At 39.7% G+C, this 15,166-nt stretch overlaps 1 protein-coding gene across 3 annotated transcripts in view; it reads right to left on the reverse strand.

Annotated features, from left to right (window-relative positions):
• The window catches only part of LRRC4C (leucine rich repeat containing 4C), a 758,407-nt gene that overhangs the window by 548,832 nt on the left and 194,409 nt on the right, over positions 1-15,166 (reverse strand). The gene's annotated exons all lie outside the window — the stretch shown is intronic.

The raw sequence follows: 15,166 nt of genomic DNA on the forward strand, positions 1-15,166 counted from the left end.
GAATTATGATGTTGTATACAATTCAAATTCTCTGAAATAATGCAAAGTCCACAAATACTTGAGTTGTGTTATAAAAATGCTTTATATGGATATCCAGTTTTTACAAGTGGTATGCAGAGCAGCAGAAATCTTTCAGCTAGAGTTAAATTAGATTTCTTTATCAATCTCAGACAATGTCCTCCTAATTTTAATTACATTTTCTGCCGTTGTTGCCAAGGTTACAGTCTGACCTCAACTCCAAAGATGAAAATAGATATAAAAGCAAAATGATCAAACAAGAGAAAGGTGAATCAGATTGTTAATCCAGACCATTTACTTTTACACATTATATTTCATTTTGAATCAACCTATGAAATAAAAATATATATGAAAAAATTAAAATGCTGTCACCTAGGAACTTTTAGGTGTTATATTAAAGCCAAAAATAATTATTTTTTTCTCCCATACATTACAATTTTTTAAAAGTACTGAATATTTAAAAGGGCTTGCGGGCTTTAAAACATTGGCAACTGAATTTTCTTTATTGAATTCTGGGGAAAAACAGTATTACGAATTAGATTTAAAAAATCATGTTACAATTTGCTTTATTTACATCATGAAATGCAGCAAAAATTTGCAGCTGAAATTCTAACTGCAGCATCTCTCAAACGAAATAAAACGGGTGTTAGATCTGAATGTATATATTTATGTTATATGTGTACTGATATAACAGTGAAAATGCTCCAAAGTTAGCTACTTCGCTGGAAGTATAATTCGGGGGTATCATCCCAACTACTAATAATATTTTGTAATTATTTTTCATTACAAACCAAACGTTGTTCATTGTTCAAGCAGAAATATAAGTTTAGACTGATACGTTTCAAAAAAAGTTTTGCCACCCTGTAAGTTTTGGTACCCTGTAACCTCTGTTTTTGCTTAAAGATCCTTGGACCAATCAATTTCTCCTTCCTCTAATTCTTCCATTGTCACTTTTTGTGGTAAATAATTGTTTGCTATTTTTGTCCAAGCAGCAAGTTATGATTAAATTTGCATGATAAGCCACAATTGGAATCTCATTTTCAGTTTTGAATTGCAGGGCAGACGCAAAAAAATAGCTTGCCAATTAAAACGAAATTTGCAACATATGGCTCTCATAAACAGGAAAGAAGACTGATAGGTAACAGTTTTCATGGTGATGTTTTTTTAATCAGACAATGCTCTCAGTACATTGTATTGTAATGACGTCCCATAATTCTGTTTCTATAGCAGATGCTAGTAAATTTCTTTTGCACCCTTACTCTTCATAATAATTACGTCATATCACTACAGTAATGTGAGAAAGTTTGCAGGTTGTTGTTATTATTACAAACTAGAAAATTTAAAATCCCACTCCCATATTTGTTGGTTCCATTATACATCATCATCACCATTATTATTATTATTATTATTATTATTATTATTATTATTATTGTTGTTGTTGTTGTTGTTAGTGATTTAGTGATTTAGTGATTTATTGACATTTGTAGGCCGCCCTTTTCCCTGAGGGGACTCAGGGCGGCTCACATAAATCAGGGAAGGGGAAATGCAGACAATAACAAAGACACATATAATAAAAACAGTAACCAACATGCATTCATCATTCGGGAGGGGCAAATATCTTCATCCCCAGGCCTGACGGGCTAGCCAGTTCTTCAAGGCTGTGCGGAAGGCCTGGACGGTGGTGAGGGTACGAATCTCCACGGGGAGCTCGTTCCAAAGGGTCGGGGCAACTACTGAGAAGGCCCTCCTCCTTGTAGTTGCCAGCCGACACTGGCTGGCCGATGGAATACGGAGGAGGCCCAATCTGTGTGATCTTATTGGTCGCAGGGAGGTAATTGGCAGAAGGCGGTCTCTCAAGTATCCAGATCCACTACCATGTAGGGCTTTATGGGTGATTAACAGCACCTTGAAGCGCATCCGGAAGTCGACAGGTAGCCAGCGCAGCTCGCGGAGGATAGGTGTAATGTGGGTGAACCGGGGTGCACCCACGATCACTCGCGCGGCCGCGTTCTGCACCAGCTGAAGACGCCGGATGCTCTTCAAGGGCAGCCCCATGTAGAGCACATTGCAGTATTCCAGCCTAGAGGTCACGAGGGCCCGAGTGACTGTTGTGAGTGCCTCCCGATTCAGGTAGGGTCGCAACTGGCGCACCAGGCGAACCTGGGCGAATGCCCCCCTAGCCACAGCCGTCAAATGATGGTCGAACGATAGCTGTGGATCTAGGAGGACTCCTAAGTTGCGAACCCTCTCTGAGGGGTATAGAGTTTGACCCCCCAGCCTGAGAGATGGAATATTGGTGGAATCCTTGGGAGGGAAACACAACAGCCACTCGGTCTTTTCTGGGTTGAGCACAAGCTTGTTAGCCTTCATCCAGTCCATAACCGCCTCCAGACCCCGGCTCATCACATCTGCCGCTTCATTGAGTTGGCACGGGGCGGACAGATACAGTTGAGTATCGTCCGCATATTGATGGTATCTGATCCCGTGCCTGCGGATGATCTCTCCCAGCGGTTTCATGTAGATGTTGAATAGTAGGGGGGATAAGACCGAACCCTGAGGCACCCCATATGTTAGGGGCCTAGGGGACGATCTCTGCCCCCCCACTAACACCGACTGCGACCTGTCTGAGAGGTAGGAAGAGAACCACCGTAACACGGTGCCTCCCACTCCCACCCCCCGCAGTCGTCGCAGAAGGATACCATGGTCGATGGTATCGAAAGCCGCTGAGAGGTCAAGGAGAACCAGGATGGAGGGGAATCCTCCATCTCTGGCTCTCCAGAGATCATCCGTCAATGCGACCAAAGCGGTTTCTGTGCTGTAGCCGGGTCTGAAGCCTGACTGGAAGGGGTCGAGATAGTTTGCTTCCTCCAAGGACCGCTGGAGCTGAAAGGCCACCACCTTCTCAACAACCTTCCCAAGGAAGGGAAGGTTGGAGACTGGACGATAGTTATTAAGGACAGCTGGATCCAAAGATGGCTTCTTTAGGAGGGGTCTCACCACCGCCGCTTTCAGTGCGGCGGGGAAGTTCCCCTCCCGAAGAGAGGCGGTCACGACCGCCTGGATCCAGCCTCGTGTCACCTCACTGCTGCTGGTAACCAGCCATGAGGGACACGGGTCCAGTACGCAGGTGGAGGCACTCACAGCCCTCATGGCCTTGTCCACATCCCCGGGGGTAACATCCTGAAACTCAACCCAGAGATGTTCCATTTGATCCTCTTGTGCCTCGGCTGGAACTGCAGGGGTGGAGTCCAAGTCCGACCGAAACCGAGCAATTTTGTCCGCTAGGAATTGGGCATAATCCTCAGCTCTGCCCTGCAAGGGTTCCCCTACCTCCCTTTTATTTAATAGGGAGCGGGTTATCTTAAACAGGGCGGCTGGGCGGGATTCAGCGGACGCAACCAAGGTGGCTATGTGGGATCTTTTTGCTGCCCTAAGCGCTCTGGTGTATTCCTTGGTGCAGGTGGTTACCATTGCTCGGTTCGATTCGGACTTATTGGACCTCCATCGGTGCTCTAGGCATCTCCTCCGGCGCTTCATCTCCCGGAGTTCCTCGGTAAACCAAGGGGGTCTCCGGGATCCGCCGCCTCGGAGGGGCCGTAGTGGCGCAATCCGGTCGAGGGCCTCTGACGCTGCCGAATGCCAGGCAGCAGCCAAAGTCTCTACCGGATTGTGGGCGAAAGAATCAGGAATGACCCCAAGCTCCGTCTGGAACCTTAAAGGCTCCATGAGTTGCCTGGGGCGGAACCACCTGGTCGGTTCCTCCTCCCTACAGTGGGGGTTTGGCCTCTGGAAGTCGAGCCTCAGTAGGCAATGGTCTGACCACGACAGGGGTATGATGTCATTACCCCTCAGACCAAGATCACAAATCCACTGCTCCGAGAGGAATACGAGGTCGAGCATGTGACCCGCCGAATGGGTTGGGCCCCGAATTACTTGGGTCAAGCCCATGGCTGTCATGGAAGCCATGAACTCCTGCGCCCCATCAGAGTTTTCACCGAGCGAAGGCAAATTGAAGTCCCCCAGGACCATCAACCTAGGGAACTCAATTGCCAGCTCGGCTACCGACTCGAGGAGCGAGGGGAGGGCTGCTGCAACGCTGTTGGGAGGCAGGTACGTTAACAGCAAACCCACTTGACCCTTGAGGTCCAACTTTATCAGCAGAGACTCACACCCGACAAGCTCCGGAGCAGGGACCCTACGAGGAACTAACGACTCCCGGATAACAACGGCCACACCTCCACCCCTTCCCTGGGCTCTCGGCTGGTGCAGCACCTGAAATCCTTCTGGGCACAGTTCTACAAGGGGGACTCCTCCCTCTGGGCCCAGCCAGGTTTCAGTAATACATGCCAGGTCTGCCCTCTCGTCTAAAATTAAGTCCCGGACGAGAGGAGCTTTATGTACCACAGACCTGGCATTTAGCGACAGCAGCCTGAGTCCAGGGTCCTGATTACTTGCGCCATCTGGTCTCGGAGTGGGACTCACAGGGCCGGAAGGAGGGATCTCTGTAATGTAGCGAACCCTCCTTCCCCGGTAATGGCCTGCCCTGAAGTCCCCGCCATATCTGCCCCTCCCTGTTACGACCGTAATACCCCGACCCTCTCCCGTGTCTCTAGTTCCCTCAACCACCCCCATGGCCCCCGCTTCTCCCGGCAGGTCCTCCGAATCAGACATACTCATTCATTCACCCAAGCAGTCCCCACAGAAAGTTAAAACACATAAAAATACAATGATAATGAATAATAAAAGTGGGATCATTCACTCAAGCACATATAATCCCATGCACTCATCATACCAGATAAAAATTGCGCGGATAAACAGTTGTGCGGATTGGTGAAGGCAGGATCTTAGAATTGGCCTTCTCGTTAATAAAGTCTAATGGGAGTCCTATAGAAAGCTGTAAATGGTCCAGAAAAGTATATGTCCAAAAAGAAATACTAACAATGTCCACTGGAGGGAGTCCAAGTTCTTAACACACTGCCTCTCTGATGTAATAGTGCTGGATGATGGTAAAGATTTCAGATAAATACCCGTAATGACCACTAGAGGGAGTTCAGTTTCCCAGCTAACACAGCACTCATGAGGCAGTGATAATTGTAATGGTGGCAGCTGATGGTAATGGCTGCCACAGGGAGTCCGTAAATTAGTTCTTCCAGTTTTTCTCCTAAGCCAAGCCAATAAATGGTCAGATCTTTTAAGGTCCTGCAAACACAGCGGTGAAATCGTGGCAAAACGCCCTTTTAAAATGCAGGGGGGGATAGGAGCGAAGCTGTAACGGAGACAGGAAATCAATTCCTCTGCCTCCCGGTCCCAGTCCCAGTCCAGTCTAGGCATCTCTCCTGGGCCTCCCACCTCCTCTTCGGGGCATAAGCCAGCCCCACGATGTTGGTCAGTCAGTGAGGGGGTTCGGCACTCCTCCAAACGGCAGGGCCAAAGCCTCCGCCTCTCGCACAGAGCCGTCGCCGCCGCTTCCCAGCTGTTTAGAAAGTCCGATGTAAAGAGCCACGCCAGGGAGGATCTCGTCGCTCCGGAGCTGTTCCTGGAGCCGCTTAAGTGCGGTCCCCTCCCTAAACGACCACCTCCCTGGGAAAGCTGAAGGCTGGTGCCCAAAAGGAACCCCTCCGTTACCATATTAGGGGTCCTGGGCGCCACGGTTAGTATCTTCTTGGTCGCAAACATTCGGAGCGGTGGGATTCGGCAGCCATTCTATTTCCCACGCATGCGCATGTTGTTGTTGTTGTTGTTGTTGTTGTACAATTGTATCACAGCGGCCAGTTGTTTCGCCGGATTTGGCATTGGTTACTAGTCGGGCCCCACCCAGGGGCCTAGGACGTCGTAACGTATTTTCGTAATATGCGTGCAGATCCAAGCAGTGCGGCTTTTTGCATTTGACTGATGGTGATTTTGTCAATTTTTAACTGTTTTAAATGTAATTCCAGTGCTTTTGGAATAGCACCCAGTGTGCCAATTACCACTGGAATTACCACTGCTGGTTTGTGCCATAGTCGTTGAATTTCGATTTTTAAGTCCTGGTATCTTGCGATTTTTTCATGTTCCTTCTCGGCGACCCTGCTATCACCTGGTATTGCGATGTCTATGATTGTGACCTTATTTTTCTCAACCAGTGTGATGTCTGGTGTATTATGCGCCAGTATTTTGTCGGTTTGTATACGGAAATCCCACAAGATCTTGACCATCTGATTTTCGGTGACTTTTTCAGGCTGATGTTCCCACCAGTTTTTTGCTGTTTTGATATTATAATTTTTGCACAAATTCCAATGGATCATTTGTGCTACTGAATTGTGCCGCAATTTATAATCAGTCTGCGCGATTTTTTTACAGCAGCTGAGTATGTGATCAACAGTTTCATCAGCTTCTTTGCAAAGTCTGCATTTGGCATCATCAGAGGATTTTTCTATTTTGGCCTTAATGGCATTTGTGCGGATAGCTTGTTCTTGCGCAGCCAGGATTAGTGACTCTGTTTCTTTCTTTAATGTACCTGTTGTTAACCATAACCAAGTTTGTTCCCTGTCCACTTTATCTTTTATTTTTTCCAGAAATTGACCATGCAGTGCTTCGTTCTGCCAACTCTCCATTCTTGATTTTATCACATCTTTTCTGTATTCTTGTTTCGTCTGTTGGGCCTTCAGTAGATTTTTGTTCTTTACTTCAATTAATAGATGTTCTTGACTTTCTTTTAAATAATCAGCCAGTGCATGTTTTTCTTCTTCAACTGTTTGCTTCACTTGTAATAATCCTCTGCCACCTGATTTTCGGGGCAGATATAGTCTATCAGTATCACCACGTGGATGTAAACTGTAGTGCATTGTCATTAGTTTCCTGGTTTTTCGGTCCAAAAGGTCCAAATCAGCTTGTGTCCAGTTAACTATACCAGCTGTGTATCTTATAACTGGTATTGCCCAGGTATTTATGGCCTTGATTGTATTTCCACCGTTCAATTTAGATTTTAAAATTTTCCTAACTCTGTTGGTGTACTCTGGCCTGGCAATAGTTTTTACTTCTCCATGCTTGATGTTATCCAACTGCAGAATGCCTAAGTATTTCTAGGCTTCATTTTCTTTGCATTTAATTAATTGGCCATTGGGCATTTCAATTCCCTCACATGCAGTGATTTTGCCCCTTTTTATGGATACAGTGGCGCATTTTTCCATGCCAAACTGCATTGAAATATCGGTGCTGAATACTCGGACTGTGTTTGTCAATGATTGGATTTCTATTTCTGACTTTCCATAGAGTTTCAAATCATCCATATATAGTAAATGTGAAATTTTTTCAGCTTCTTTGGCTGTTTGATAGCCTAATTTCATTTTTTTTAAGATTACTGATAGTGGGATCATTGCGATGATGAAGAGAAGAGGTGAAAGTGAATCACCCTGGAAAATTCCTCGCTTGATATTAACCATTCCATAGCTCTCATTCCCTACTGCCAACTCAGTTCTCCATTGTTTCATTGCCTTTTCAGTAAAGGATGTAATATTTTTGCTAATGCCAGTTGTTTCTAAGCATTTTATGATCCAACTATGTGGCAATGAGTCGAATGTCTTTTTGTAATCAATCCAGACCATATTCAAGTTCGTTTTTCTGTTCTTACAATTTTCTAATATCATTTTATCAATTAGGAGCTGATCTTTTATGCCCCTGCTCCTTCTTTTGTTGCCTTTTTGCTCTACTGGCAAGATTTGTTTGTTTCCAAATAATCCATAATGTTATCTGCAATAATGCCTGTGAGTAATTTGAAGGTTGTTGCCAAGCATGTTATTGGTCTGTAGTTTTCAGGTATTGTTCCTTTAGTTGCATCTTTCTGAATCAAGTGTTTTTCCAGTTCTCAACCATTCATCAATTTGACCGTTTTGTAAAATTTCATTCAGTTGCCTGGCCAATGTTGCATGTAAACTGGTCAGATATTTGAGCCAGAAACCATGTAATTGGTCATTTCCAGGTGATGTCCAATTCTTTACTTTTTTTACTCGATTTTTGACCATCTTAGTTGTTATTTCTAATATTTGCATTTGTTTGTTGATTATTATTATTGTTGTTGTTGTTGTTATGGATGAATTCAGAGTTTGTAATGAATGTTTATTTAATTATTTATATTATCTAATGATTAATTAATGAATTTGTAAATTGCTAATTACAGACAATGACATGGCTTTACAGAACTGAAAACAGCATAAAATATAAAATAACTCCAGCGATTAAAAAATACTACCCAGTCAAAGAAACAATCTTCATCAGAAACTAAAATAAATTATGAAATTTCTAAAAATTTGAGAACCCTTTCCAAACTTTATTGGAAGAACTGTTATTCCAGAGGTCAGATAAAGAACAAACTTTAATATTCTGTCTTGGTAAACCACAGCTTGCTTGAAACCAAATGAAACTAGTCTCCTGCCATCCTAAAATGGGTTAAAATGTATCCCTTTTTATTCTTGGATGAGAAACAGCCAAGCCAGCTAGAAAAGTCTACATTAGATATACATAAGAAGAACCTTCATAGTGCCATTCAGATCTAAAGAAGATTTGAAGGTACTAAACTACCTCATTCAGTGAGGCAAACACTGTTTAATCATTAACAAATCAATTGTAGGCCCACGTTCCTGTAAATTAACATGGATACAGATAGTCCTCATTCAATGACCCCCAAAGACCAAAAACTGATCCTCATAGTTGTGGCTATGGTTTGGAATTTGGTGTGATTATGTCTACTTGTGTGTAATGTAACTATTTTAGTTAATGGCTTTATTCTCTTGCTGTCTTTTTGGCAGAAAAAATAACCCTAGTGACATTAAAGGAAAGGGAAGGTGCCTTACAAATTATTACTGCCATGGAGGCTACATTTTTGAAGAGAGATAGGGGCTTGGAAGACAAGTATAATCTGTTGAGACAGATTGCCATGAAGCCTAAATAAAATAGAAAGCCAATTTTAGTCTTCACAATGCTTCTCTAGTTTGAAGCAGAAAACATAGGAAAAGATAATCAAACAATCAGAAACCATGAAAACAAATAACAGCATGGTTTGTTCAATTTTTTATATGTAGCATACGCAGCTGGCACTGGATCTGTCCCTTAACATTTCTAACTGAAAAAGACCGGGAAAGAAAGAAGACAGAAATTGTGAATGAACAGATAATAGAGTCGAGCAATGAAAGAGGCGTAATGAAGGTTTTATTATTGTCATGATATAAACTATAGACATGATAGCTTGGTATCACAGACCTAAAGCTGAAGTAGAAAAGTATTTGCATTTGCTCAAGGCAGCCACCCCAAAGTTCTTCAAATTTTCTCTTCTCATTGTAACTTTTCTCCTTGTCAGCTCTCATTCCATTCCAGAGAGAACTGTCAATACTCTGGGGCATCTTAGTTGATGTAGAAGGAACTCCTCTATAGAAATGTAGTTTTCATAGCAACAGAAGTATTACTCATTGTCTTCTTCCCTAGGTTTGTTAAGTTAAGTTTAAATTTAGTTTAGTTTAGTTTAGTCCTTCAACCTTTCAGATTATTCTGCAAATTCTAGCTTTTCTCCAAATTCTAGCAAGCTCAAAGCTTGCAAAAACTTCAGAGCCAAGGATGGCTAGGTAATGCCAATTGCTGATCAGGAAAAGTGAACTTAATTTTAATGGATTTGAAGATTAGATAGGGCCTCCTTAACTTTCATATCTGTATTTCATAATACATAAATATGTATTTCATAATACATAAATTAGTACTTAGATAATTGCTTTCTGCTGATGAATGAGCAAAATAAAAGATTCAGGATTAATATCTTACAATAAACACTGCATGACATTTAGTGCATCTTGATGATGAGACCAGAAAAAAGATTGGTAGAAATTTCCCATGAAGTTAATAATATTTTTTCCTTTCTTTTCCATTTTGAAACACACTCAGCCTGAAGCAAAAGGCATAGAAGAAAAACAGATTCTGGATAAGGTGATTCTGAAGGGAAAAAAATAAGTCTCAGTGAGCCAATGTTCTGAATCAACTACTCTCCAACATGCAGAAACAGCAAATGCTTAACATCTCATTCCTCTTCACATTATTACAGAGACCTCTGCAGAAACAACATCTTTATAATTTGACATTGTGACATCATTAACTGTAAGCTACAATGCAGCACATTTAAAAAAATAGAAATACTCCTATCTTTCTTGATGAAACTGGTCAATAGTCCTAAAACAGTAAGTACAGTATGGTGTTGAAGAGTAATTTTTCCCCTTTGATATTGTGACCTATAATTTAGATAACCCCACTGTTGAATGACAACAATTTGATAGCTTCAGCCTTTTCCAAATTCACTTTAGTTACTGACATCTAATAGCTGTTCAAGGGCTGTTCAGCTCCAACCAGTTCATTACAAAAATGTTTTCTCAAATTTATGTAACGTTCTAACTTTATGTAACTTTGATCTAAGACTTTCTACTAGTCATCAGGATCAGTAACGGGAAAAAAGACTGAAAACAAAACAAAACAAAATTCCAGTGGAATGAATCTACCAAAGTATTGAAATGAACATGCAAATAAAAAGATGAAGAAATGTAGAAAATGTCATGGAACATTTATATTGTGTTTGAGATTCTGGGGATTCATAAGGATTACATAAACAGCTGCAGATATTATGAATTTCCAACAGAAACAAACCTCTCTCATTCCTGCTCTCAATTTCCAGGATCATCATCTGGAAATTAATTCTGAAGGACCTTATGCCTCAAGAATGTACAAGGATCATCAAATATGATTAAGAAAACACTCTCAGAGGATATTGAGACCTTTGTTCTTTTTAGGTTTACTATTTTAGATCCACTGAGTCAACAAAGTTACACAAGTTTATGGCCAAGACCAGATGTTCAAAGGCTCTGTAAACCCAAAACACCCTCTATTTCATCTTCAGACCACAAATGATGACCTGATAAACTGCTGAGCAAAGTATTGAAAAATGTCACCACCTGACCCTGGCTTCAAACTTTTTATTACTTCATACTATCCAACATAACTGACCACTAACTTTTATGAAATGTAATTGTAGATTCATTTTATATATTCTGTACGATAGCAATATATTTCAGCACAAAAGCAATATTTAGTGGATTCTTCAATGACCTTATTTTGCTAGGTGCTATTCTATTTTATAAGCAACACCTTTATGAGCCATTTTAGTTCATTAGTGTTTACATTTCATAAAGAATAAAAGATATAAATTTCCAAGGAGCAAAATATATTGCTGCAAAGTAACATAGTACATCAGCTATGTGATCTTCTAAGCAGGGGCATCCGCAGGGGGTAGGAAGTAGAGTGGGGTAGGGGCAAGGGGAGAAGGGTAAAAATGAAAAAAAGTATCTTTATACTGTTGTAAGGTACATAATCCCTGTCTCTTTTGTATACACATTATGTATATAACAAATAAAGAGCATGTGAAATGACATTGCTTTCATCATTCTGTTGAAAGGAAGACATTCTGTGGATACTTATCCTTCTATTCATTCTATCTCCTTTCCTGCAATAGTTATTAGTGATAGTAATGGTGATGATCCCTCCACCAATACTGTAATCAGGATTTCATAGCCAATTCCATGTTTAGATTTTGGATTCATAGTATATGTACACAACCAAGGATTTAGAAGACAAATATCCAGACCAAGGTTGAATTGAAGAAAGGCAGCCATGTAGCAGGTAATATAAGGAAACAAAAATTTCAGCTAGGGCTTTTTAATGCTAATTAAAAGTACACAAGTTTGGAAACTTTAAAAGGAGCCACAGGTTTAGAAAAATAAATACCGTACAGTCTTTTTTACTTAATTTTCCCCAGAACGCTTACCACCTGGGCTAATCACCTTCAATTTTGCCATAGAATTTCAAAAAGAGTCAGTAAGAAACTGGAAGTTGAGAGTATGTATCAGCTTCCTGGGGAAAAAAGAGTTAAGATATGTAAGTGAAGAGAGTCCTCAGAATGAAACTAGTTATGTGTAACTAGTTATGTTAATTCAGCATCAGAAACAATTTATTGCTGAGTCCTTGGCAATAGCTGTATCTTGCAACTTTCCTCTTCTTCAATCTCCTCCTTTCAATCACAGATTCTTCTATTTTTGATAATCTGAGGAAGTCTGAGATTTTTCTTTTTTTCCCCACTCTTAATTCCATCTCCAAAGTTGACCTCTGATCGTCAGCACATATATTATTTCATAGGTTATAAGTTTCTCTGAGTTGGTTTTAAGATGGACAGCTGTACAAATGTTTTAATAAATAAAACATTTGGTAAGATTTAAAGGATATGAGTTGTGGTGGAGCAGTGGTTAGAATGCAGTGGTTAGGGCTAACTCACTGCTTACTCCAGAAGTTCAATTCTGAGCGGCTTAAGGTTGATTCAGGCTGCCATCCTTCCAATGTCAGTAAAATGAGGGCCCAGATTGTTGGGGGTAATAGTCTGACCCTGTAAACTACTTAGAGACAGCTGTAAAGCATTGTGAAGAGATATATAAGTCTAAGTGCTATTGCTATTGAAATCAAAAATACTTGGTTATCTTCTTATCTTTACACCTGCTCCCTGAGCCAGCAGTACTGTAGAGTCCTCCAACCTGAAGTCTGAAGAGGACAAATCAGACTAATTTATGAAAAGAAACTGGATTGCTGAGTGTTATCAAAATGGAAAATGGCATTAACGGTGATTGCCCTTGAACCTTTGCAATGACCATCTATGTAAAGGAGCTGTACTCTTTAATAAATCAATCTTTCTTCCTCATAAATACCTAGAGTGTGCAAGCGTGTGATCACTGTGAATATTAAATCTTATCACTTGCTGCATTTGTGAAATAATTTAGTAAGAATACATATTTATAGCATTTATAACACATATATTTAAAAAAAACAGGCATAGAATTTGTCTTTTATTGAATTTGTTTGTTTATTCAAGTTATAATGCTGCCTATCTCAAATGCATGACACTGGCAACTAACAATGCTTAAAAACAAGATGTAAACCATTTCAGCAGTTGAGAAAAGAAAAATAAAACCAAAAACAATTAACACAGGCATTATAATGCTCAACCCCACATCCAAGGACCCTGGGTTTCAAACTTTTTCTATGTAACTATGCTGTATATTCAACTTTCTGAAATAATCGAAGTGAAGTTAGTAGTGGCACCTAACCAGATCACTTTGATTTTTCAATGCCGGAAACCACTTATCGCATTTCAAAAATGAAAATACTTTAGTTGTGATTCAGTGTAACTTCCCACCATTTAACTAATGGAAAAATAATTTATAACAATGCTAGTGAATTTTCACATCTTTCTATAGCTTTATTCCCCTCTATTTTTGAAATATTCTATAGTGAAATTAATTGTTTGTAAAGCCAGGACAGAATAAACATGATGTGATCAGCCCAAATAAATTATGTTTAAGCTATGGTGATTTCAATTTGCATACATTTCTATAGGTTTAAATATGCCCTCTTAATGCAGTAGAATAAATCTGCTTGACTTTAGTTGGATTATGCCCCTACTAGATGCTACTTACTTTTAGATCTGGCCTTCTAAATTGCACACACATATATACACACAGATTAAACAATCAGCTTTTCAAACTTTTTTTTATTTAACCATTAATCATTTTATGATCAAGCCTAATTTTGAGATGTCCTATTTTGGAGAGAATGAATTTTGTCTTCTGGTATTCACAAATTGTAGCCTTGATCTGAAATGACAGCACTTTACTAATGCTGTGGGTGTAGAATTGCTTGCCATCTGTTCATCTATGTGCAACTTCAAAGCAAATACTGTACAATCAACTAATCCTGGTTAACAGTTTTATGATTGAAAGTTTCTTAGGTTGAAATGATATAAACAGGATTCAAATGATTTGATGAAGGGGAGGCAGTGGCAGGGCAAGAACAAACAAGTATTTAGGCGAGTTCATTAGAATTAAAAGGAGTTACTATATGCTGAAAAAGATTTTGTATGTAGTTCCCTGTCATTGCCTTAATTAGTATATAGTAAAATAACTGCAGCTATATACCATATTTTCTTTAAAAGATGAGCTTGATTTTAAGTACCTTTCCCATGCAGATTACCCCATTACTATATTCACAATGAATCTATACAATATTTCAATTTTAAGAATATTACTTTGGATACAAAATTCAATTCTTTTAGTTTATTTAACTATTTTATACTTTAAATTTCCTAGGATATGCAGAAATTCATGAAAACTTATATTATATAAATAAAAGTATGCTCTTGCATGGTTCTTGAGAATATCTTAGTCCTTCTGAACACTATGATATGAGAACAAACAGCCAGGCATTTAAGTTAAGCTTATCTCCTAATAACTGTTATCAATAGAGATTTTATTTGCCCTTGTCTTTCAACATATTTTTCAACTTTCTAATCTATATCCTGTGGATTTCTTTATGGCCTTCCATTCAAGGATCTAATTCTACTTAATATTGCAAAGACCAGCCCAGATTAGAGCCCAGATAGATGCCACATCTTACTTTGGAAGAAAAGTAAGGTTTACCTACCATTTCACATTACCATATATTCATTTTTTGAATTTTCACTTGAGTCCTTTGGGAGAAAGAGGCATATAAATCTAATAAACAAACAAATAAACAAACCACAATGGTTTTGTAAGAAGAATATGAATTAAGTCACTTTATGCTTAAAAGTGGATTTTCAATTTTAAATCTTGCTTGAGATCTGGTAAGAATTTTCAAAGAAATGGACATAGCATAGTTGATCTCAGATGAATAAGCAGGAAAAAATGAACAGGTTCATTAGGAAGTTGAAATATTTCCTTGAATTCTAGCTGTTAACCCAATAACTTCTGTTTTATAGTCAGATGAATTGGCACAGAACATAAAATATTTAATTATCTTATATTCTCAGGTCATAAAAAGTTTATCTGTCAAGTATTTATACCATTATATATTTTTGGAAGCAGGTAATCCCTTCCCTGATTTTTCTGTGCCCTGATTGATCTCATTGTTGCACCAAAATTCAGTTTTCCGACACTTTCAAAATTCACTTACAGTATCAAAGAAGATACCCTATATTTAAACATTAAACAAACACACACATTGAAAATATTCCTCCAAACTTTTAATTTCTCTGGTTTTATTTTTTAATTTCCTAACATTT

The sequence above is a fragment of the Thamnophis sirtalis genome, unplaced genomic scaffold, assembly GCF_051295495.1.
Source record: "Thamnophis sirtalis isolate CommonGarterSnake01/CBP01778 unplaced genomic scaffold, rThaSir2_p1.2 scaffold_1, whole genome shotgun sequence".
NCBI lineage: Eukaryota > Metazoa > Chordata > Lepidosauria > Squamata > Natricidae > Thamnophis > Thamnophis sirtalis.